Source organism: Symphalangus syndactylus, chromosome 10, assembly GCF_028878055.3.
Source record: "Symphalangus syndactylus isolate Jambi chromosome 10, NHGRI_mSymSyn1-v2.1_pri, whole genome shotgun sequence".
Classification (NCBI taxonomy): Eukaryota; Metazoa; Chordata; class Mammalia; order Primates; family Hylobatidae; genus Symphalangus; species Symphalangus syndactylus.
Genome location: NC_072432.2, coordinates 44,063,217 through 44,086,235, shown reverse-complemented (window position 1 = coordinate 44,086,235; position 23,019 = coordinate 44,063,217). Strand labels below are relative to the sequence as shown.

The 23,019-nt window shown below is 42.8% G+C and overlaps 1 long non-coding RNA gene across 1 annotated transcript in view; it reads right to left on the bottom strand.

Moving 5' to 3' along the window:
- The window catches only part of LOC129491697 (uncharacterized), a 43,466-nt gene that overhangs the window by 17,560 nt on the left and 2,887 nt on the right, over window positions 1–23,019 (bottom strand). The window contains exons 4-5 of the long non-coding RNA XR_008660594.2: window positions 21,572–21,696; window positions 1,820–1,955 (exon numbers count right to left, since the gene is read on the bottom strand). This is a non-coding gene — a long non-coding RNA (uncharacterized lncRNA). The remainder of the gene's footprint in view (window positions 1–1,819; window positions 1,956–21,571; window positions 21,697–23,019) is intronic.

Sequence of the window (23,019 nt, the reverse complement as noted above, 5' to 3'; positions counted from 1 at the left end):
TTTTTTAAACTGGTTTTTTTAAGTCGTGAACCCCTTATAACCTTTCAAAGACATTGGATTAAAGGGAGATTTATCTTTTTCTTTAAAAACAGCTTGCATGTAAAAGTGTGGAAATTCCCCAGCTCTGGGTGATAAAAGTTCAAGTTTATATAAATGTATCATCCTATGAATGTGAATTAATTATATCAAACATTAAATAATATGAATTTCAATGTATTTTCAAAGTAAAAGTATCAAATCTGCATATTAACACCATTGAAACAATTTAGCACCAATCTATGTTGTATTTGCTATCAATATTTTCCCTTCAATTAAAATGTTTCCCTATTTTATGATTAATTGATTTAGATTTATCTACTATAAGAACATTAATTTTAGTTATATGTTCTTATATAGAGCTCAAGTTACATGAATGTCTTATACCAGAAAGGACAAAAATTGATCTTTTATAAATTTTATCTTTTGCAATTGTTGTGTTTCTAATTTCTTTATACACAGGCTTGTTTTTAATAAACCTCAAAAATATTAATATAAACATTAGAGCCAACACCAAAACTATGACAACAGAGTATGTTTTTCAAAGAATGAATGACTTTTGAGTAATAGAATAGAAGCAATAGAATAGAAGCAACAATTATGAGGTACCTAGAACTGCATTAGATATTTTAATGTATCATCTTATTTCCATGATCCTCAAAGTGTGGCTACTAGTGCACCTACATAATCAGCAGGCTACTTGTTAGAAATGAAAATTCTCAGACTTACTCAATCTGAAATGCTGGAGGTGAAGCCCAGCAATCACTGTTTTAACAAGCCTTCTAGAAAACAATTCAATTTAGTCTTCACAATGACTCTTCGAAATTAATAATTTCTGCACTTTATAAACAAAAGTTAACCAACATTGCAATGGTACAAAATGACAGAGAGAGAGAGATCCAATTGTATGCTGCCTATAAGGGACACATTTTAGATTTAAAGACACAAACAGGTTAAAAGTAAAAGGATGGACCTGGCAAAGTGGCTCATGCCTGTAATTCCAGCACTTTGGGTGGCCTAGGCGGGTGGATCACCTGAGGCCAGGAATTCGAGACCAGTCTGGCCAACCTGGTGAAACCCCATCTCTATTAAAAATACCAAAAAAAAAAAAAAAAATAGTTGGGTGTGGTGGCGCATACTGGTAATCCCAGTTGCTCGGGAGGCTGAGGCAGGAGAAATGATTTAACCCAGGAGGTGGAGGTTGCAGTGAGTGGAGACTGTGCCACTGCACTCCAGCCTGGACAACAGAGTCAAACTCCATCTCAAAAAAAAAAAGTAAAAGGATGAAAAAGATGCTAGACATGCTATACGATTAATAGCCACAAGAGAAGTGGAGTGGGTATGCTAATACCACACAGAACAGAATTTAAGACAAAAGGTATTACTAAAGACAAAGAGTCGCATTTTATAATGATAAAAGCATGAATTCATCAGAAAGATATAACGATTATAAACATACACATCTAACAACTTAGCCCCAAAGTATATGAATTTAAAGAATTAAAGGGAGAAAGAGACACTTCAAAAGTAATAATGGAGGACTCAAAATCCCATTCAAAAATGGATAGAGCAACTAGATAGAAAAATCAACATGAATATAGAAGATCAGGATAATACTGCCAACAATCTTGACCTGACATTTACAGCAAACTCCAGCCAACAACAGCAGAATAATGCTCAAGCGCACAAGGAACATTTCCCAGGACAGACCATATGTTAGTTCACAAAGCAAGTCTCAGTTAATTTAAAAGAATTGATATCAGCCAGGCACAGTGGCACACACCTGTAGTCCCAGCTACTCAAGAGACTGATGTGGCAGGATCACTTGAGACCAGAAGTTCAAGGCTGTAGTGCACTATGATGATCGTACCTATGAACAGCCATTGCACTCCAGCCTGGGCAATTCAGCAAGACATCATCTGTAAAAATAAAAATAAGAATAGAAAAAATTGATATCATACAAAATATATTATCTGACCATAAGGGAGTTAAGTAAGTCAAAAACAGGAGAAAATATGGGAAATCTACAGATATTTAGAAATTTTAAAATGTACCTCTGAATAACCTATGAATCAAAGAAGAAACCACAAGAGAAATTAGAAAATATTTTGAGCTGCCGGGCGCGGTGGCTCACGCTTGTAATCCCAGCACTTTGGGAGGCCGAGGCGGGCGGATCACGAGGTCAGGAGATCGAGACCACGGTGAAACCCTGTCTCTACTAAAATACAAAAAAATTAGCCGGGCATGGTGGCGGGTGCCTGTAGTCCCAGCTACTTGGAGAGGCTGAGGCAGGAGAATAGCGTGAACCCGGGAGGCGGAGCTTGCAGTGAGCCGAGATTGCGCCACTGCACTTCAGCCTGGGCGACAGAGCGAGACTCCGTCTCAAAAAAAAAAAAAAAAAAAAAAAAGAAAATATTTTGAGCTAAATAAAAATGAAAACCTGGGCAGGCATGGTGGCTCTTGCCTGTAATCCCAGCACTTTGAGAGGCTGAGGTGGGAGAATCACTAGAGCCCAGGAGTTTGAGACCAGCCCTGGCAACGCAGTGAGACTCCAACTCCACAAAAAATTAAAAAATTAGCCAGGCATGGTGGCTCACACCTGCAGTCCCAGCAGCTCAGGAGGCTGAGGTGGGAAGATTGAGCCTGGGAAGGTGAGGCTGCAGTGAGCCATGATCACATGACTGCACTCTAGCCTGAGCAACAGAGCGAGAAGAAAGAAAGAAATCAAAAGAAATAAAAGGAAAGAAAGAGAGAAAGAAAGGAAAGAGAGAAAGAGAGAAAGAAAGAATGGAAGAAAGGAAGTAGGGATGGAGGGAAAGAGGGGGAGGAGGGGGAGGGGGGAGGGAGGGGAGCGGGGGAGGAAAGGAAAATAAGGAAAGAAAGGAAGGAGGGAAGGAAAGCAAGCATTATATATCACAATTTATGAGACAATAATTTAATTTATCACAGCTTAAATCAGGAATAACTAAAATGTGTAGAAAAGCTAAATAAACCTAAGAAGTAAGGAAATTGAACTAGTAATTAAAAATCTTTACACAATGAAAAGCCCAGGTCCAAGAGGCCTCACTGATAAATTCTACCAAACGTTTAAAATATGACATCAAGGGCCAGGCGCAGTGGCTCACGCTTGTAATCCCAGCACTTTGGGAGGCCGAGGCGGGTGGATCACGAGGTCAGGAGATCAAGACCATCCTAACACGGTGAAACCCCATCTCTACTAAAAAATACAAAAAATTAGCCAGGCATCGTGGCGGGCGCCTGTAGTCCCAGCTACTCGGGAGGCTGAGGCAGGAGAATGGCACGAACCCGGGAGGTGGAGCTTGCAGTGAGCCGAGATTGCACTACTACACTCCAGCCTGGGCAACAGAGCGAGACTCCGTCTCAAAAAAAAATAAAATAAAATAAAATAAAATAAAATAAAATAAAATAAAATAAAATAAAATACAACATCAATTCTTAACAAAATTCTTCTAGAAAATAAAAAAGGAGGTCAAACAGTTCAATCTGTGAGGTACTATCTTCATATTCAAAGAGAAGAAAAAGTGACCAAGAAAAAGGAAGATACAAATGACCAAATCAGAAAAGAAAGAGGAGACATCACTAATGATGATAGGGAAATACTGTGAATGATTTTATGGCAACAAATTAACTTAGACCAGGTGCAGTGGCTCACAACTGTAATCCCAGCACTTTGGGAATTCAAGGTGGGTAGATCATTTGAGGCCACGAGTTCAAGACCAGGCTGGGCAACATGGTGAAACCCTGTCTCCACTAAAAATACAAAAATTAGCTGGGTGTGGTGGTGCATGCCTGTAATCCCAGCTCCTCAGGAGGCTGAGGCATGAGAATTGCTTGAGCCTGGGAGGTGGAGGTTGCAGTGAGCTGGGATTGCACCACTGCACTCCAGTCTAGGAGACAGACTAACACGCTGTCTCAAAATAAAAATAAGAAAAAGAAAAAGAAAAGAAAAGAAATAACTTAGAGGAAAAAAAATTTTTGAAAAAAGAAAAATATTACTAAAATTGACTCAATAGAAAATATGAATATACCCACAGTAAAAAAGAAACTGAATTTGTAGTTTAAAACCTTCCCACAAAAATAAAGCTCAAGCATAGATAACCTCACCGGTGAATTCTACCAGACATTTAAAGAAGAAAGCATATCAATCCCTCATAAACTCTTTCTCAAGATAGAGGAGAAACTTTCCAACATATTGTATGAAGTCAATACTACTTTCATAGCAAAGCCAGACAAAAATATCACGAGAACACTACAGACCAATATTCTTCATGAATATACATACAAAATCTTCAACAAAATATTAGTAAGTCAAATCCAAGAACACAAAAAAAAGAGAATGTACCATGACCAAGTGGTATTTAAACCCAAATGCAAGATTGGTTTAACATCCAAATATTAACTCGTATGATACCTTACTAATTAGAATTAAAAATGCACTCACACAATCCTCTTAATAAATGCATGAAAATCACTTGGCAAAATCCAAGATCCATCCGTGATTTTAAAAGAAAACTATCAACAAATAAGAAATAAAAAGAAACTTCCTTGCTCTGATAAAAGAAATCCACGAAAAACCTAAAGCTTTCCCCCTACTGAACTATAGGGAATAAGGCAAAGATGTCTGCTCTCATCACTCCTATTTATCATTGTACTGGAAATTCTAGCCCAGGTAATCTGGCAAGAAAAAAATAAATAAATGAATGAATGAATAAATAAAATACATAAAGATTGGGTTAAATCTTTATTTAACAAAACCAATAAGTTCAGCAAAGTTGCAGGACAAAATTTCAATATACAAAAATTAATTGTACTTCCAAATATTAGTTATAAACCCAAAAATAAATTTTTTAAAAAAATTCCATTCACAGTGGCATAAAAAAACAAATAAGAATACATTTGGCCAGGCATGGTGGCTCATGCCTGTAATCCCAGCACTTTGGGAGGCCAAGGTGGGTAGATCACTTGAGGCCAGGAGTTCGAGGCCAGCCTGACCAACATGGTGAAACCCCATTCCTACTAAAAATACAAAAATTAGCCGGGCGTGATGGTGCCCACCTGGAATCCCAGCAACTCGGGAGGCTGAGGGGGGAGAATTGCTTGAACCCAAGAGGCAGAGGTTGCAGTGAGCTGAGATTGTGGCAGTGAGCTGAGATTGTGCTACTGCACTCCAGCCTGGGTGACAGAGTGAGGCTCTGTCTCAAAAACAAACAAAAAAAGAATACATTTAACAAAAGATGTGCAAGACTTGTACATACAAAATGTAAAACATTGCTGAGAAAAATTAAATATCTACATAAATGGAGAGATATGCCATGTTTATCAATTGGAAGACAAGATTATCAACATGGCTATTCTCCTCAAATTGATCTAAATATTCAACACAATCCCTATCAAAATTCCAGCAAGCTATTTCACAGATGTTGACAAGCTGATCCCAAAATGTATGCAAAAATGCAAAGGATTCAGTATAGCAAAATAATCTTGAAAACAAAGCAAAGCTCATACTACCCCATTCCAAAACTCTCTATAAAACTACTGTAATCCAGGCAGTGTGGGTGGCATGCAGAGAGACATTTAGGTCAATTAAACTAAGTTGAGAGTCCAACCATAAATATTTTTGTTTTATTGGTTAAAACTAAGACAAAGGTGCCAAGACAATTCAATAGGGAAAGGATAATCTTTTTAACAATTGAAATGTACATACAAAACAGTGAATTTAGACTGTTAGCTCACACAATAACACAAAAATTAACTCAAAACTTATCTTAGCCCTCAACACAAGACTAATTAAACATAAACTAAAAATTCTTGGAATAAAATATTTTAAGAAAATTTGCATGGCTTTGAGCTATTCAAACTTTTTAAGCTACATCAAGAGCATGATCCATAAGAAAAAAAACTGGAGACAGATTCAAGATGACTGACTAGAAATATTATTTGCCAGTTCTCCTCAGAAATAAGAACCAAAATTACAAACAGATTACCATAACTTGAATAGAATATCAAGGAGAGAGTACTAGAACCCAATGGAGAGCTCATGGGGAAAAATAAACTGAGGCACAAAAAAAAGAAGGAAGGAAGGGGCCAAGTTGGGCCATCAGACATTGTCTGGAATCCCTGAGGGACCTGGCATTGGGTGGAAAGGGTAAGTGGGAGGGTTTGGGCTCCCCTCACCTCTATGGCAGACTGCTGGTATATAAACAGGAGAGCTCCTCTGCACTCATGATCCCAGACACTAGTCAGGGCGGTGATTTGGAGACTTCTTGAGGGCATTACACTAGACAGTTATCTTTTGCAGGGGCACTTGCCTTTTGCCCAGACTCGAGTATCTGCAGCGAGGCGCCATTGTAGGGGCGCAGCTGTTGGGGGACTGAATTCTGCCCAAGAAACCTCAGCCCTTGTGTTTCCATGTCCTGGAAGCTCCCATAGACATTCGCTAGCACTCGCTAGGAGGGTGATAATGGCACAGTAGTGTCTGGACCCAAGGGAGCTTCAGAGTTCCCAGTCAGCTCGAGAGGTGACAGCATGCTGGCAGTCCTCACAGCCCTCACTCACTCTCGGTGCCTCCTCTGCCTGGGCTCTCACTTTGGTGGCACTTGAGGGCCCTTCAGCCCACCGCTGCCCTGTGGGAGCCCCTTTCTGGGCTGGCCAAGGGGGAAGCCGGCTCCCTCAGCTTGCAGGGAGTGTGGCGGGAGAGGCGCGAGCCCGAACTGGGGCTGCGCGCGGCGCTTGCGGGCCGGCTGGAGTTCCGGGTGGGCGTGGGCTTGGCGGGCCCCCCCACTCGGAGCAGCCGGCCGGCCCTGCCGGCCCTGGGCAATGAGGGGCTTAGCACCCAGGCCAGCGGCTGTGGAAGGTGTACTGGGTCCCCCAGCAGTGCCGACCCACTGGCACTGCGCTGGATTTCTCACCGGACCTTAGCTGCCTTCCTGCAGGGCAGGGCTCAGGACCTGCAGCCCGCCATGCTTGAGCCTCCCACCCCCTCCATGGGCTCCTGTGCGGCCCAAGCCTCCCCGACAAGCGCCACCCTCTGCTCCACGGCGCCCAGTCCCATCAACCACCCAAGGGCTGAGGAGTGCGAGCGCACGGCGCGGGACTGGTGGGCAGCTCCACCTGCAGCCCCGGTGCGGGATCCACTGGGTGAAGCCAGCTAGGCTCCTGAGTCTGGTGGAGATGTGGAGAACCTTTATGTCTAGCTCAAGGATTGTAAATACACCAATCAGCACCGTGTCTAGCTCGAGGTTTGTGGATGCACCAATCGACACTCTGTGTCTGGTTGCTCCAGTGGGGCCTTGGAGAACCTCGGGTGTGTCGATACTCTGTATCTAACTGATCTGATGGGGACGTGGAGGACTTTTATGTCTAGCTCAGGGATGGTAAATGCACCGATCAAAACAGACCACTCCGCTCTACCAATCAGCAGGACGTGGGTGGGGCCAGATAAGAGAATAAAAGCAGGCTGCCCCAGCCAGCAGTGGCAACCTGCTCGGGTCCCCTTCCGCAGTGTGGAAGCTTTGTTCTTTCGCTGTTTGCAATAAATCTTGCTACTCCTCACTCTTTGGGTCCATGCTGCTTTTATGAGCTGTAACACTCACCGCGAAGGTCTGCAGCTTCACTCCTGAAGCCAGCGAGACCACAAGCCCACCAGGAGGAACGAACAACCCCAGACGTGCCACCTTAAGAGCTGTAACACTCGCTGCGAAGGTCTGCAACTTCACTCCTGAGCCAGCGAGACCACGAACCCACCAGAAGGAAGAAACTCCCAACACATCCGAACATCAGAAGGAACGAACAACTCCAGACGCGCCACCTTAAGAACTGTAACACTCACCGCGAGGGTCCGTGGCTTCATTCTTGAAGTCAATGAGACCAAGAACCCACCAATTCCGAACACAATCTAACCCTCCGTGGAGCGCTGCTCTTAATGGAAGGGAAAGTACACCACACCAATGGGACAGCTCTTGGGACAAAGGAAACCAAAGTATATGTTTCCCAGTACCCAAAAGCTCTCTGCTTGGGGCTGTGATTGGCAGCCCTCCTTCCAACAGACACACTCTATGCTGGGCTCTGCAAGTGAGGAATGAAATCCCATTTCACCAGCTGAGCAGCCTCAGTACTTGAGCCTGACATAGAGAAGGAGATTTCTCCTCTCTCTCTGCTCACAACTGCTGATACGACTGTCGCTGCCAACAAGAAGTTAGCACAAGCAAGCAGAGGGGGCAGCCTGCCTGGGCCTGTGAGGGGAGACTGCATCCCCACGGGCAATGTGACCTCTGGGCCCAGATTAGCAAGAAAGGCAGAACCCCTTCCTCTCTCTGCACAGAACTGTGAAGGACAACAGGAGGGCCAAGGTGCTATGTGTTTGGGACTCTGGGGGAAGACTGCACTGCAACCATTTCCAGACAGCACAGAGGCTTAGTGTTGAGCCACAAGGTAGGCATCTCCTACAGTTCTGGGCTACATTGCAGCCTAGTAATAAACAGCTGTGTCTGACCAAACTGAATATCCAGAGCATCTGGATGGAAACATGACAGAGAAATAAATCACATTAATGCATGCTGAGGCCATGGTACTGGGACAGCCCCTATCTGCCCTGCAGAGAGCTCAGTGTTTCACCAGGGGTCCGATGACTCCTCTGCCACCTTTGTCAGGGCTGCTGCTTGCACCCACCATTGGAGGACCAGAGGGCAGGCCTGCCTGGTCCAGCTCTATCCAGCTTCACCGTCACCTCCATGAGGATGAGCATGGAGCCCAGGCCACTGTGCTTTCACAGACCAGTCCATTACCAGAAGCATCAGAGAGCTTCTCCCAGTAAATAAAGATCTTCCCGTTAACAAAGCATAATTCCTACTGCTACTGCTGCAGCTAGCTGTTACCTGCAGGTATCAGTAACTGACCTGGAGGTTGAACTACACAATCCAATACAAAATACGCTGACACAAGTGCACAGTGCTTGGGAATGAGATAAGCTTCTCAAGACCTCTGCAACTCCAGTTCTTCAGGAGGTCATGAGCCTGCTCACATGCCCAGTACACAACTACTACAACCAACATGTGATAAAGTCACCACACTGAGGCTATCTATAAAGAAGGAATTTATACAGCATTTTTGCCACTGAAAGCACCCAGAAGCAAAGCCGAACAACCCTACTCAATGTACATTGCAGTCATGTACTCAAGGGGAATAAAAAGGAGTCATGTCCAAACGACAGTAAATTCAAAAATAACAAGAAATGAATTTCTTCAGCTGAGAAGCAACCAGCATAACAATTCTGGAAGTATGAAAAAACAGGATGTTACAGCACCCACAAAGTATCACAATAACTCTCCAACAGTATACTCTAACCAAAATGAAAATTTTTTGTTTTGTTTTATACTTTTTCATTTTTTATTTTTCCAAATGAAATTTTGGAAATACAAAATAAGGACTTCAAAATACTTATTTTAAAGATGATCAGTGAGATCCAAGAGAAATCTGAAAACCAATACAAAAAAAATCATAAAATCAATTCAGGATATGAATGAGAAATTTACCGAAGTGATAGATTAAAAGAAAAGAACTTCTGGAAATGAAAAATTCATAGAAGGAATAACAAAATATAGTTGAAAACTTCAACAATAAGCCAGGTGCAGTGACTCACGCCTGTAATCCCAACTCTTTGGGAGGCTGAGGCAGATGGATCACTTGAGGCCAGGTGTTCAAGACCAGCCTGGCCAACACGGCGAAACCCCATCTCTACTAAAAATACAAAAATAAGCCGAGCATGGTGGCACATGCCTGTAGTCCCAGCTACTTGGGAGGCTAAGGCAGGAGAATCACTTGAACCCAGGAGAAAGGAGTTGCAGCAAGCCAAGATCATGTTGCTGCACTGCAGCTTGGGTGACAGAGCAAGACTCCATCTCAAAAAAAAAACAAACACAAAAACCTTCAACAGTAGACTAGACCAAGTGGAAGAAAGAATTTCAGAACTCTAAAACAGATCTTTCAAATTAATTCAGTCAGACAAAAATAAAGCAAAAGAGGATTTTTAAAAATGAACAAGGCTTCCAGGAACAACGAGACTATGTAAAACATCTGAACCTACAAATCAAAGGTATTCCTGAGAGAGAAGAAAAAGCCAGAAGTTTGGAAAATCTATTTGAGGATATAATTGAGGAAAACTTCCCTAGTCTAGCAAGAGATCTAGACACGGAGATATAAAAGCCTCAGAGAACTCCAGGAAAATACATTGCAAGAAGGACTTCACCATGACATTTAGTCATCAGACTAAGTTCAACATGAAGGAAAAATTTTTCATATCAGCAAAAGAAAAGCATCTAATCACCTATAAAGGAAACCCTATCAGACTAACAGCAGACTTCCCAGCAGAAACCCTACAAGCCAGAAAAGATTGAGATTCTATTTTCAAAATACTTAAAGAAAAAAATTGTCAAGCCCAAATTTTATATACTGCTAGAATAAGCTTCATAAGAGAAGGAGAAATAGTCTTTTCCAAACAAGCAAATACTGAGGGAATTTGTCACCACTACACCAGTCCTACAAGAAAGGCTCAAAAAGTTCTAAACATGGAAACAAAAGGTCAATAATCACCATCATAAAAACATATGAAAGTATAAAACTCATATGTCTTATAGAGCAATTACACAAATGAAGAAAAGAAAGAAATCAAATGGCAATATGACAGAACACCAGACCACAAAGACAAGACAAACAGAGGAAAAGTAAATAAAGAATCTGCAAAGCAACTAGATAACAATTAACATTATGACAGGGACAAAACTTCACATACCAATATTAACCTTGAATTTAAATGGATTAACCGCTCTATTTAAAGCATTCAGTTTGGCAGAATGGATATAAAAACATGAATCAACTATATGTGGCTTGTAAGAAACTCACCTTACTCGTAAAGACACTTACAGACTGAAGGTAATGGGATGGGAAAAGATATTCCACACAAATGGAAACCAAAAGTAAGCAAAAGTAGCTATACTTATATTAGATAAAACAGATTTTAAATCAGAAACAGTAAAAAAAAAACAAAAAAAAGACAAAGAAGGTCATTATATAATGACACGAAGACATAATAATCCTAAGTGTATATTTAGCCAACACTGGAGCACCCAGATTCATAAAACAAATATTACTAGACTATTGTACTTTAGACCAAATGGACCCAACAGACATTTACAGAGCATTCTATCTAACAACTGCAGAATATAAATTCTTCTCATCAGTACACTAAACATTCTCCAAGAAGACTATATATGTTAGGCCACAAAAAAGTTTCAATAAATTTTTAAAAATCAAAATCACATCAAGTATCCACCACAATCAAGTTGGCTTCATCCCTGGGATGCAAGTCTGGTTCAACATTCACAAATCAATGAATGTAATCCATCACATAAACAGAACCAATGACAAAAACCACATGAATATCTCAATAGATGCGGAAAAGGCCTTTGACGAAAGTCAACATCCCTTCATGTTAAAAACTCTCAATAAACTAGGTATTGATGGAACATATCTCAAAATAATAAGAGTTGTTTATGACAAACCCATAGCCAATATCATACTGAATGCACAAAAGCTGGAAGCATTCCCTTTGAAAACCGGCACAAGACAAAGATGCCCTCTCTCACCACTCCTATTCAACATGGTATTGGAGGTTCTGGCCAAGGCAATCAGGCAAGAGAAAGAAATGAAGGGTATTCAAATAGGAAGAGAGGAAGTCAAATTGTCTCTGTTTGCAGATGACATGATTGTATATTTAGAAAACCCCATTGTCTCAGCCCAAAAACTCGTTAAGCTGATAAGCAACTTCAGCAAAGTCTCAGGGTACAAAATCAATGTGCAAAAATCACAAGCATTCCTATACATCAATAATACATAAGCAGAGAGCCAAATCATGAGTGAATCCCCATTCATAACTGCTACAAAGAGAATAAAATACCTAGGAATCCAACTTACAAGGGATGCGAAGGACCTCTTCAAGGAGAACTACAAACCACTGCTCAAGAAAATAAGAGAGGACACAAACAGATGGAAAAAAAGGACTCTAACAGTACGTAGAACACCGATAGCCCATGGCATGCATTGTTTAGAGAGTTATGCAAAATAAATGCATTTGATACTCCTGATTCACCACTACTGAGAGGGAAGGAGTTTAGCGACTCTATACATGATACCTTTGAATGTTTACAGAGAACCAAGGAACATAGTGAAGTTGGTTGGCTGCTCCTAAGTTTGCTGGACAAAGTGATGAAATAAAAAGATAAGCTCAGAGATTATATATCCCAGCTCCAGAATTGCACACTTAGCCTCAAATCTTCTAAGATTGCCCTGGGTTTTTGTAAGGTTTGTTTGTCTTATCTTCTGTAGACAAAGGCTGAAATTGCTGAAAATAAGACCAAGCTCTTATCATGTGAGTGACTGGCATACAATGAAAGGTGCATGTTCAGCCTCACCAAGTATCTACTGATAAAGTGAGACCATTGATTGGGAAATAATGGAACTCTACAACCTGAGATGGGGATGTGTGGAAGGACCCTGATGAAGCTGGAGACACGAAGTTCCTGAATTCCAATGAGTTTTTTTTCCAGAGGAAATGGCCTTCACCTCCCTCACAACCCACTCCCCTGTGGGGGCAACATCCCCTCTCTCACCCAAGCTGCTGTCAGCCTTTTCACCTTTGTCTGAGATTAACCCTGCACTGGCTGAGGCAACAGTGATGGCCTCCCCCGAGGCAGTTGCCAGGCAAGACAATGCTGATTCTCCTCAGGACCCACCCCTAACACCTCTCTTTGCGTCTAGACCTGTAGCTAGACTCAAGTCCCAGCAGACACTTAAACGTGAAGTACAAAGTGTGACCCATGAGGAGGTGCACTATACTCCAAAAGAACTACTTGAGTTTTCTAATTTATATAAGCAGAAGCCTGGAGAACAGGTATGGGAATGGATATTAAGGGTGTGAAATAACGGTAGTAGGAGCATAAAGTTGGATCAGGCTAAATCTATTGATATGGACCTACTAGGCAGAGATTCTGCATTTAATGTTGCAGCTCAGGGAGTTGTGTTTTTGTTTTTGTTTTTGAAATGGTGTCTCACTCGGATGCCCAGGTTAAAGTGCAGTGGTGTGATCTCAGCTGATTGCAACCTCCATCACCCAGGATCAAGCAATTCTCCTGCCTCAGCCTCCTAAGTAGTTGGGGTTACAGGTACCTGCCACAACGCTGAGCTATTTTTTTTTTTTTTAATTTTTTAGTAGAGACGGGGTTTCACCATGTTGGCCAGGCTGGTCTCAAACTCCTGACCTCAAACGATCCACTCACCTCAGCCTCCCAAAGTGCTGGGATTACAGGCTTGAGCCACTTAGCACAGCCAGCTAAGGGAGTTTTATAAGATTCTAATAATTTATTTCTCAGTTAGTTGAAACATGGATCAAAAGATGGCCAACTGTGAGTGAGCTGTAAATGCCTGATCTCCCTTGGTTTAATGGAGAGGAAGGGATTCAAAGGCCTTGGGAGACTGGAATGCTAGAGTGGATTTTTTCACTTTGGACCTACTCACCCCAAACGGGAGGGTTCAGAAGACATACCCTTCACCAATACCTTGTGAAATAGATTTGTGAGGGGAGCACCAGCATCTTTAAAGAGTTCTGTGATTGCTCTTCTCTGTATGCTAGATCTTACAGTAGAAACCATAGTCACTCAACTGGAAAACTTAAACACAATGGGAATAATCAGATCCCAAGTGGCAGGAACCAAGTGGTAGAACTCAATCATCAAGGCAACATGGGAGTAGTTACCATAATGGACAGCACAGGCAAAGCCACAATCAGAATATTCTGACCCATGTAGAGCTCTGGTATTGGCTAATTAATCATGGCATTCCTAGAAGTTGAATTGATAGGAAGCCTACTATGTTTTTACTTGATCTGTAAAAGGAAAACTTCCAGGTCAAGTAGACAAAAGTCTAATTTCAATTATAAAAGCAGATAATCGTGGCCTTCAATCAGTTTCCAGACTTGAGCCAGTTTACACACCCAGAACCCCTTGAATGAAGAGGAGGCTAGGTCCCTTTGAGGAAGGACCCCACTATACTACTAAAAATTTATACTGTTAATCTTTCTTCCATCCTTTCCCAAAGAGACCTCTGGCCTTTCACCAGGGTAACTGTGAACTGGGAAAAGGGGAATAATCAGACCTTTGGGAATTACTAGACATGCTCTGAACAGACATTGATTCCAGGGGATCCTTGGCCTTCCAGTTACAGTAGGGGCTTATGGAGGTCAGGTAATTAATGGCATTTTGGCTCAGATCTGACTTACAGTGGGTCCAGGACCTGTCCTGTGGTCATAAATAAATAGACATACTTACCAGGTGGCAGAATTCCCACATTGGTTCCCTGATCTGTGGAGTGACAGCTATTATGGTGAGAAAGGCCAAAGGGAAACCATTATAGCTGCCTCTACCTAAAAAAATAGTAAATAAAAAAGCAATATTGCATCCCTGGAAGGATTGCAGAGACTAGTGCCACCATCAAGGACCTGAAAGGTGCAGGGGTGATGATCCCTACCACATCCCCGGTCAACTCTCCTATTTGGCCTATTCAGAAGACAGATGGATCTTGGAGAATGATAGTGGATTATTGTAAGCTTAACCAAGTGGTGACTACAATTGCAACTGCTGTACCAGATGTGGTTTCATTGCTTGAGCAAATTTACACATCTCCTGGTACCTGGTATGTAGCTATTGATTCGGCAAATGCCTTTTTCTCCATTCCTGGCCGGGCACAGTGGCTCATGCCTGTAATTCCAGCGATTTGGGAGGCAGAGGTGGGTGGATCACGAGGTCAGGAGATCAAGACCATTCTGGCTAACACAGTGAAACCCCATCTCTACTGAACAAAATACACAAAAAATTAGCTGGGCATGGTGGTGGGTGCCTGTAGTCCCAGCTACTTGGGAGGCTGAGGCAGGAGAATGGCATGAACCTGGGAGGCAGAGCTTGCAGTGAGTCGAGAACACACCACTGCACTCCAGCCTGGGCGACAGAGCAAGACTCCATCTCAAAAAAAAAAAAAAAAAAAACCCAAAAACAAAGTAGCAACTGGGCAGACATTTGCATGTCAGGGGATGAGAAGTAAATCCGACTAGAATTCAGGGGGCTTCTACCTCTGTGAAATTTCAAGGGTTCCAGTGATGTGGGGCATGTTGAGATAGTCCTTCCAAGGTGAAGGATAAGTTGTTGCATTTGGCCCTTCCTACAACCAAGAAAGAGGCACAATGCCTAGTGGCCCTGTTAGGATTTTGGAGACAACACATTCCTCATTTGGGTGTGTTACTCCATTCCATTTATCAAGTGACATGAAAGGCTGCTAGTTTTGAGTGGGGTCCAAAACAGGAGAAGGCTCTGCAACAGGTCCAGGCTGCAGTGCAAGCTGCTCTGCCTCTTGGGCCATATGACTCAGCAGATCCAATGGTGCTTGAGATGTCAGTGGCAGATAAGGATGCTGTTTGCAGTGTTTGGCAGGCCTCAATAGGTGAATCACAGTGGAGGCCTCTAGGATGTTGGAGCAAGGCCCTGTCATCTTCTGCAGATAACTACTCTCCTTTTGAGAGACAGCTCTTGGCCTGTTACTGGGCTTTAGTGGAAACTGAACATTTGACTATGGGTCATCAAGTCACCATGCGACCTTAACTGTCTATCACAGCAGCATTCCATCATCAAATGGAAGTGGTATACACGTGATTGGGCTCAAGCAGGTCCCGAAGGCATAAGTAAGTTACATGAAGAAGTGGCTCAAATTCCCTTGGTCCCCACTCCTGCCACCCTGCCTTCTCTCCGCCAGCCTGTGCTGATGGCCTTATGGAGAATTCCCTATGGCCTCTTGACAGAGGAAGAGAAGACTAGGGCCTGGTTTACAGATGGTTCAGCATGATATGCAGGCACCACCCAAAAGTGGACAGCTGCAGCACTACAGCCCCTTTCTGAGATGTCCCTAAAAGACAGTGATGAAGGGAACTCTTCCCAGTGGACAGAACTTTGAGCAGTACACGTGGTTGTGCACTTTTCTTGGAAGGAGAAATGGCCAGACATGCATTTATATAAACTCATGTGCTGTAGCCAATGGTTTGGCTGAATGATCAGGAACCTGGAAGGAGCATGATTGGAAATTGATGACAAAGAAATTTGGGGAAGAGGTATGTAAATGGGCCTCTCTGAGTGGTCAAAAACTTTGAAGACATTTGTGTCCCATGTGAATGCTCACCAAAGGGTGACCTCAGCAAAGGAGGATTTTAATAATCAGGAGGATAGGATGACCTGCTCTGTGAACACCACTCAGCCTCTTTCCCCAGCCATCCCTATCATTGCCCAATGGGCTCATGAACAAAGTGGCCATGGTGGCAGGGATGGAGGTTATGCATGAGTGAGAAACATGGACTTCCACTCACCAAGGCTGACCTGGCTATGGCCACCATTGAGTGCCCAATCTGCTAGCAGCAGGGACTGGCACTGAGCCCTTGATGCGGCACCATTCCTCGGGGTGGTCAGCCAGCTATCTGGTGGCAGTTTGATTACATGGGACCTCTTCCATCATGGAAGGGGCAGCAGTTTGTCCTTACTGGAATAGACACTTACTCCAGATATGGATTTCCCTTTCCTGCACCCAATGCTTCTGCCAAGACTAAAATTCATGGGCTCATTGAATGCCTTATCCACCTCCATGGTATTCCACACAGCATTGCCTCTGACCAAAGCACTTCACAGCCAAAGAAATATGGCAGTGGGCTTATGCTCATGGAATTCACTGGTCTTACTATGTTCCCCATTATCCTGAAGCAGCTGGCTTGATATAGAACGGTGGAATGGCCTTTTGGCGTTTCAGTTACAATACCAACTTGGTGACAATACTTTGCAGGGCTGGGGCAAAGTTTTCCCAAAGGCTGTGTATATACGAAAGGGAGTTTATTAGGGAGAATTGGTTCACAAAATCACAAGGCAAAGTCCCACAACAGGTCATCTGCATGCTGGGGAAGAAAGAAGCCAGTAGTGGCTCAGTCTGAGTCCAAAAGCCTCAAAACCAGGGAAGCTGACAGTGCAGCCTTTAGTCTGTGGCTGAAGGCCCAAGACCCCCTGGCAAACCACTGGTGTAAGTCCAAGAGTTCAAAGGCCAAAGAACCTGGAGTCTGACGTCCAAGGGCAGGAGGAGCAGGAAGAAGCATCCAGCAGGTAAACTTATCCCAGCTTCTTCTTCCTGCTTTGTCTTTGCTATGCTGGCAGCTGATTGGATGGTGTCCACCCACACTGAGGACGGGTCTTCCTCTCCCAGCCCACTGACTCAAATGTCAGTCTCCTCTGGCAACACCCACACAGATACACCCAGGAACAATACTTTACCAGCCATCTGGGCACCCCTTCATCCAATCAAGTTGACAACTAATATTAACCATCACAGTACTGTTTCTTTCAGAGCCAGTATTCATGCGTCCAGGAATCAAGGGGTGGAAGTGGAAGTGGCACCACTCACAATTACCCCTAGTGACCTGGTTAGCAAAATTTTTGCTTCCTGTTCCTGCCACATTATGTTCTGCTGGCCCAGAAGTCTTATTTCCAGAGGGAGGAATGCTGCCACCAGGGGACACAACAATGACTCTACGGAACTGGGAAGTTAAAATTGCCCTCTGGCCATGCTCCTCCTACCTCTAAGTATACAGGTTAAGCAGGGAAGTACAATGTTAATTGAGGTGATTGACCCAGACTATCCAGATGAAATCAGTCTACTACTCCACAGTGCAGATAAGGAATACAGAGTATGTCTGGAATACAGGCGATTACTTAGGGCATCTCTTACTATTACCCTGCCCTGTAACTAAGATCAATAGAAAACTACAGGCCGGGCGCAGTGGCTCACGCCTGTAATCCCAGCACTTTGGGAGGCCGAGGCGGGCGGATCACAAGGTCAGGAGATCGAGACCACAGTGAAACCCCGTCTCTACTAAAAATACAAAAAATTAGCCGGGCGAGGTGGCAGGCGCCTGTAGTCCCAGCTACAAGGGAGGCTGAGGCAGGAGAATGGCGTGAACCCCAGGGGGCGGAGCCTGCAGTGAGCCGAGATCGCGCCACTGCACTCCAGCCTGGGTGATAGAGCAAGACTCCGTCTCAAAAAAAAAAAAAAAAGAAAAGAAAACTACAACAGGCAGGCCTACAAATGGCCCAGACACTTCAGGAATGAAAGTTTGGGTCACTCCATCAGGTAAAAAACCATGACCAGCTGAGATGCTTGCTAAAGGGAAAGGGAATACAGAATGGGTAGTAGAAGGTAGTTATCAATCCCAACTATGGCCATGTAACCAGTTACAGACATGAGGACTGACTGTCGAGAGTATTTCCTCCTTATTTCATTAAAAATATGCTTGTGTATATATACCTATACTAAGGAAATATCTAAGTACAGGTATATATGCCTGTACTAAGAAAAAATCTTAATGATTTCACAGTAAGTGATGGACCTGGCATTTAAATTCAGGCCCACTTGCCTTCAAATATGTGTTCTCCTTTATGATGACTTAATTGCCTAAAAATAGACCTTTTGGATTTGGAGGTAGCTGAAAGGTAAATATTTTAGCAAAAGGTACCCTCCAACACAATTACTTTGTGAGGCTTTTTTCACATTTTCTTGCCCAAGTATTTTTCTTTAAAATTGTGATTAGTCAATGATTACTTGCAGGTTATTATCCTTTATTTGCTAACTTTACTAACAGAAAGTCATTTAAAAAATTTTAAATTCGAAACATAACACATTTTAAAGTGACAGGTTTTCTTTTATTCAACAAAAGTAACAGATTATATCAGCAGCCTAGTCATCCTGATTTCTACCCTCTATATTGTCTAAAACTTCTCAGAGCCCGAACATCACAGGCTGAAAAGTGAGTCACCTTATCCAACACCTGCATGTAACAGGATCACCTCAATACTAATTCCACTGAGATTTTTATCTAGCACATTTTTCTACACCTCTAATGATCCTGGCTTAATAACTAAACACAGTAATATATCAGAAAAACACAATTCCTTTACAAAAAAACACACAAAAGTTTCCTGTATTTCACAAAGCAGAGCAAAGCAAATTTCTAATCTCACAATTGTGACACTCATTCCAGATGGCCTTTCCCTCCTTTAAAAACTTCCAAAAGTTCCTTGCAGAAAAGTCTTCCCAATGCTTCCCTCCTACACACAACCTTTGCCTAGCTAAGTCCTAGCCATCACCCTTCTGGTCTTAGTTTAAATGTTACTTTATTTATATATCCAGATTTTTTTGGGGGGGGGTTTTGTTTTATTTGGTTTTTAAGTATAAGTACCATGTGCATACTAGAGGCAAGGCACTGCTTTGTGCTGGATTTTGAGGGGTGAGAGAACAAGCATGGATATAATGTTACTTTATTTATATAGTCGGGTTTTTTGGGTTTTTGTTTTTGTTTTTAAGTACCATGTGCATACTAAAGGCAAGGCACTGCGTTGTGCTGGATTTTGAGGGGTGAGGGAACAAGCATGGGTATCTATGCTTTGAAAGCTTCCGGGAAGTTGGGGGCAGGGACAGAGAAACATTACAATTTAAAACCTATTTATAATGATACAATCACTAAAGGATAAGTGCTATGAAGGAAAGGTTCAGGTTACAAAGAGAAAGTAAAACTAGGGAATCTAATTTAAAATGAGATGTCTCTGAAGTCCTCTTGGTAAGTGACATTTAAACTGAAGCCTGAAATATAAAGAATAATTATTGTGAAGGGTGAGGAGAAGTGTTGACTAAACCAAAAAAGTGAGGAGACACTAAAGCTTGGGAGGGCCTGAAAGCAGCCTAATGTGACTCTAGGACAGTGAGCAAAATGGAGAAAGGCATGCATGACAGTGAAAAGATAGGCCAGGTGCTCGGTGGCTCACACTTGTAATCTCAACACTTTGTAAGGCTGAGGGGGGTGAATCACTTGAGGTCAGGAGTTCGAGACCAGCCTGATCAACATGGCGAAACCCCGTAACTACTAAAAATACAAAAAAATTAGCCGGGCATGCTGGCGGGCACCTGTAATCCCAGCTACTCGGAGGCTGAGGCAGGAGAATCACTTGAACCTGGGAGGTGGAAGTTGCAGTGAGTTCAGATCGCACCATTGCAGTTCAGCCTGGGTGACAGAGCGAGACTCTGTCTCAAATAAATAAATAAATAAATAAATAAATAAATAAAAGTGAAAAGATAGACCAGGCTTGTAGGCCTCCTTGAGGATATTTAAATTTTATTTTAGTACAATGGTAAGACTGTGACTGGTTTCAAACTGATAAATAACAAAATCTGATTAACATTTCAAAAAGATCTCTACTGCTATTGTGTGAAGATTGGATTAGGCCAATTAAATTCAGAATGTTTAATCCCCAGATTCTTTTTTTTTTTTTTTTTTTACTTTAAGTTCCAGGATACAAGTGCAGAATGTGAAGGTTTGTTACATAGGTATACATGTGCCATGGTGGTTTGCTGTACCTATTAACCCACCATCAAGGTTTTAAGCCCCACATGCATGAGGTTTTTGTCCTAATGCTCTCCCTCCCCTTGCCCCCGATCCCCAGACAGGTCCCACTGTGTGTTGTTCTCCTCCCTGTGTCCATGTGTTCTCACTGTTCAACTCCCACTTATGAGTGAGAACATACAGTGTTTGGTTTTCTGTTCCTGTGTTACTTTGCTGAGAATGATGGTTTCCAGCTTCATCTATGTCCCTGCAAAGGACATGAACTCATCCTTTTTTATGGCTGCAAAGTATTCCACGGTGTGTATGTGCCACATTTTCTTTATCCAGTCTAACATTGATGTGCATTTGGGTTGGTTCCAAGTCTTTGCTATTGTAAACAGTGCTGCAATAAGCATACATGTGCATGTGTCTTTATAGTAGAATGATTTATAATCCTTTGGGTAAATACCCAGTAATGGGATCACTGGGTCAAATGGTGTTTCTGGTTCTACATCCTTGAGGAATCACCACACTGTCTTCCACAATGGTTGAACTAATTTACACTCCCAACAGTGTAAAAGCATTCCTGTTTCTCCACAGCCTCGTGAGAAATGAGAGAATCACTTGAGCTCAGGAATTCGAGACCAGCCTGGTCAACATAGTGAGACCCCATCTCTATTTAAAAAAAAAAAAAACAGGGGCGGTCTGGATCGGGACGCTTTTCCATTAACATCTTTCTGTTGAACCACTGAAGGGACAATATTAACTCTGGGTAGGTGCTGGGGTCTGGTAACATCTTTCTTTCTTCCAAATTTCTGGTGCCCTCTACTATCTCCCACCTGATGGAAAAACAAGTAATCTCTGGATCACTTCCCTCGGGATGGGATGACCTGTGATGGCTGTCATGCTAACAAACGTTTTGTTTGTTTGTTATTATGGATCATGGTTTTGTTACTCGTGGACCCCAGATGGTTTTATGAGCATGGAGCAGTATCAACAAGCTAGCAGGATGCATACCTCACCACAGCATCCTCAGGGCACTGTCCTTCAGTAGGAGTTCTGTCACCAAAACCAGGGGGCTGCTCCTCAGTGATGCATCTCATCCTAGAGTGGGAGCTTATTTCTCATTCAATAAACAGTTTCTACATTAACGAGAACAGCAGCATAAATAAAGAGCCACATCAGAAACTAGTATGTGTTGAAAGCCAGTGATTACTAATACTTCAAAATAATCCTGGGAGTAAAAGTAAAATGTGTTCAACCTTTCATATCTTCCCTGAAGTCTTACAGGACGCTTTTGGTGTTCTGTTTTTCTTCTTTCTTTTTTTTTTTTTGAGACGGAGTCTCGCTCTGTCTCCCAGGCTGGAGTGCAGTGGCGCAATCTCGGCTCACTGCAAGCTCCGCCTCCCGGGTTCACGCCATTCTCCTGCCTCAGCCTCTCCGAGTAGCTGGGACTACAGGCGCCCGCTACCACGCCCGGCTAATTTTTTGTATTTTTAGTAGAGACGAGGTTTCACCCTGGTCTCGATCTCCTGACCTCGTGATCCGCCCGCCTCGGCCTCCCAAAATGCTGGGATTACAAGCGTGAGCCACCGCGCCTGGCAGTGTTCTGTTTTTCATTTTCTCACACTGAGAGATAAGAACGGGAGAAGAACAATCATCATGTTTATATATTGTTAGAAGAAAGCAGAATTAGAATAATTGAAGATATAAAATATCTACTTTGCTTGGGAAAATGTCATGTCTAATATCTGCTTTAAAATAATTCAACAAGAAGGAATAAAAATAAAGTTGATAATTATTGAAATGGGATGTTGGGTTTATGGGAGCTCATTAGACTATTTCCTATTTTTGCTGTATTTAAAATTTTTCCGCCAGGCGCGGTGGCTCACGCCTGTAATCCCAGCACTTTGAGAGGCCGAGGCGGGCGGATCACGAGGTCAGGAGATCAAGACCATCCCGGCTAACACAGTGAAACCCTGCCCCTACTAAAAATACAAAAAATTAGCCAGGCGAGGTGGCGGGCGCCTGTACTCCCAGCTACTCGGGAGGCTGAGGCAGGAGAATGGCGTGAACCGCCGGGGGCGGAGTCTGCAGCGAGCCGAGATCGTGCCACTGCACTACAGCCTGGGCAACAGCAAGACTCTGTCTCAAAAAAAAAAAATAAAATAAAATAAAATTTTTCGTAACAATAAAGGGCGAAAAAGAATTCATATGGATTGAAGAAGTGAGGAAGAAGACATTCTCTGATATATTACTGAGAGCATAAATTAGTACAACCTTTTTTTTTTTTTGATACAGTGTCTTACTTTGTCACCCAGGCTGGAGTGCAGTGGAGCAATCTCGGCTCACTGCAACCTCGACCTCCCGAGTTCAAGCAATGGTCCCGCCTCAGCCTCTCAAGTAGCTGAGAAAACAGTCATGTAACACCACACCCTGCTAATTTTTGTATATTTTTTAGAGAC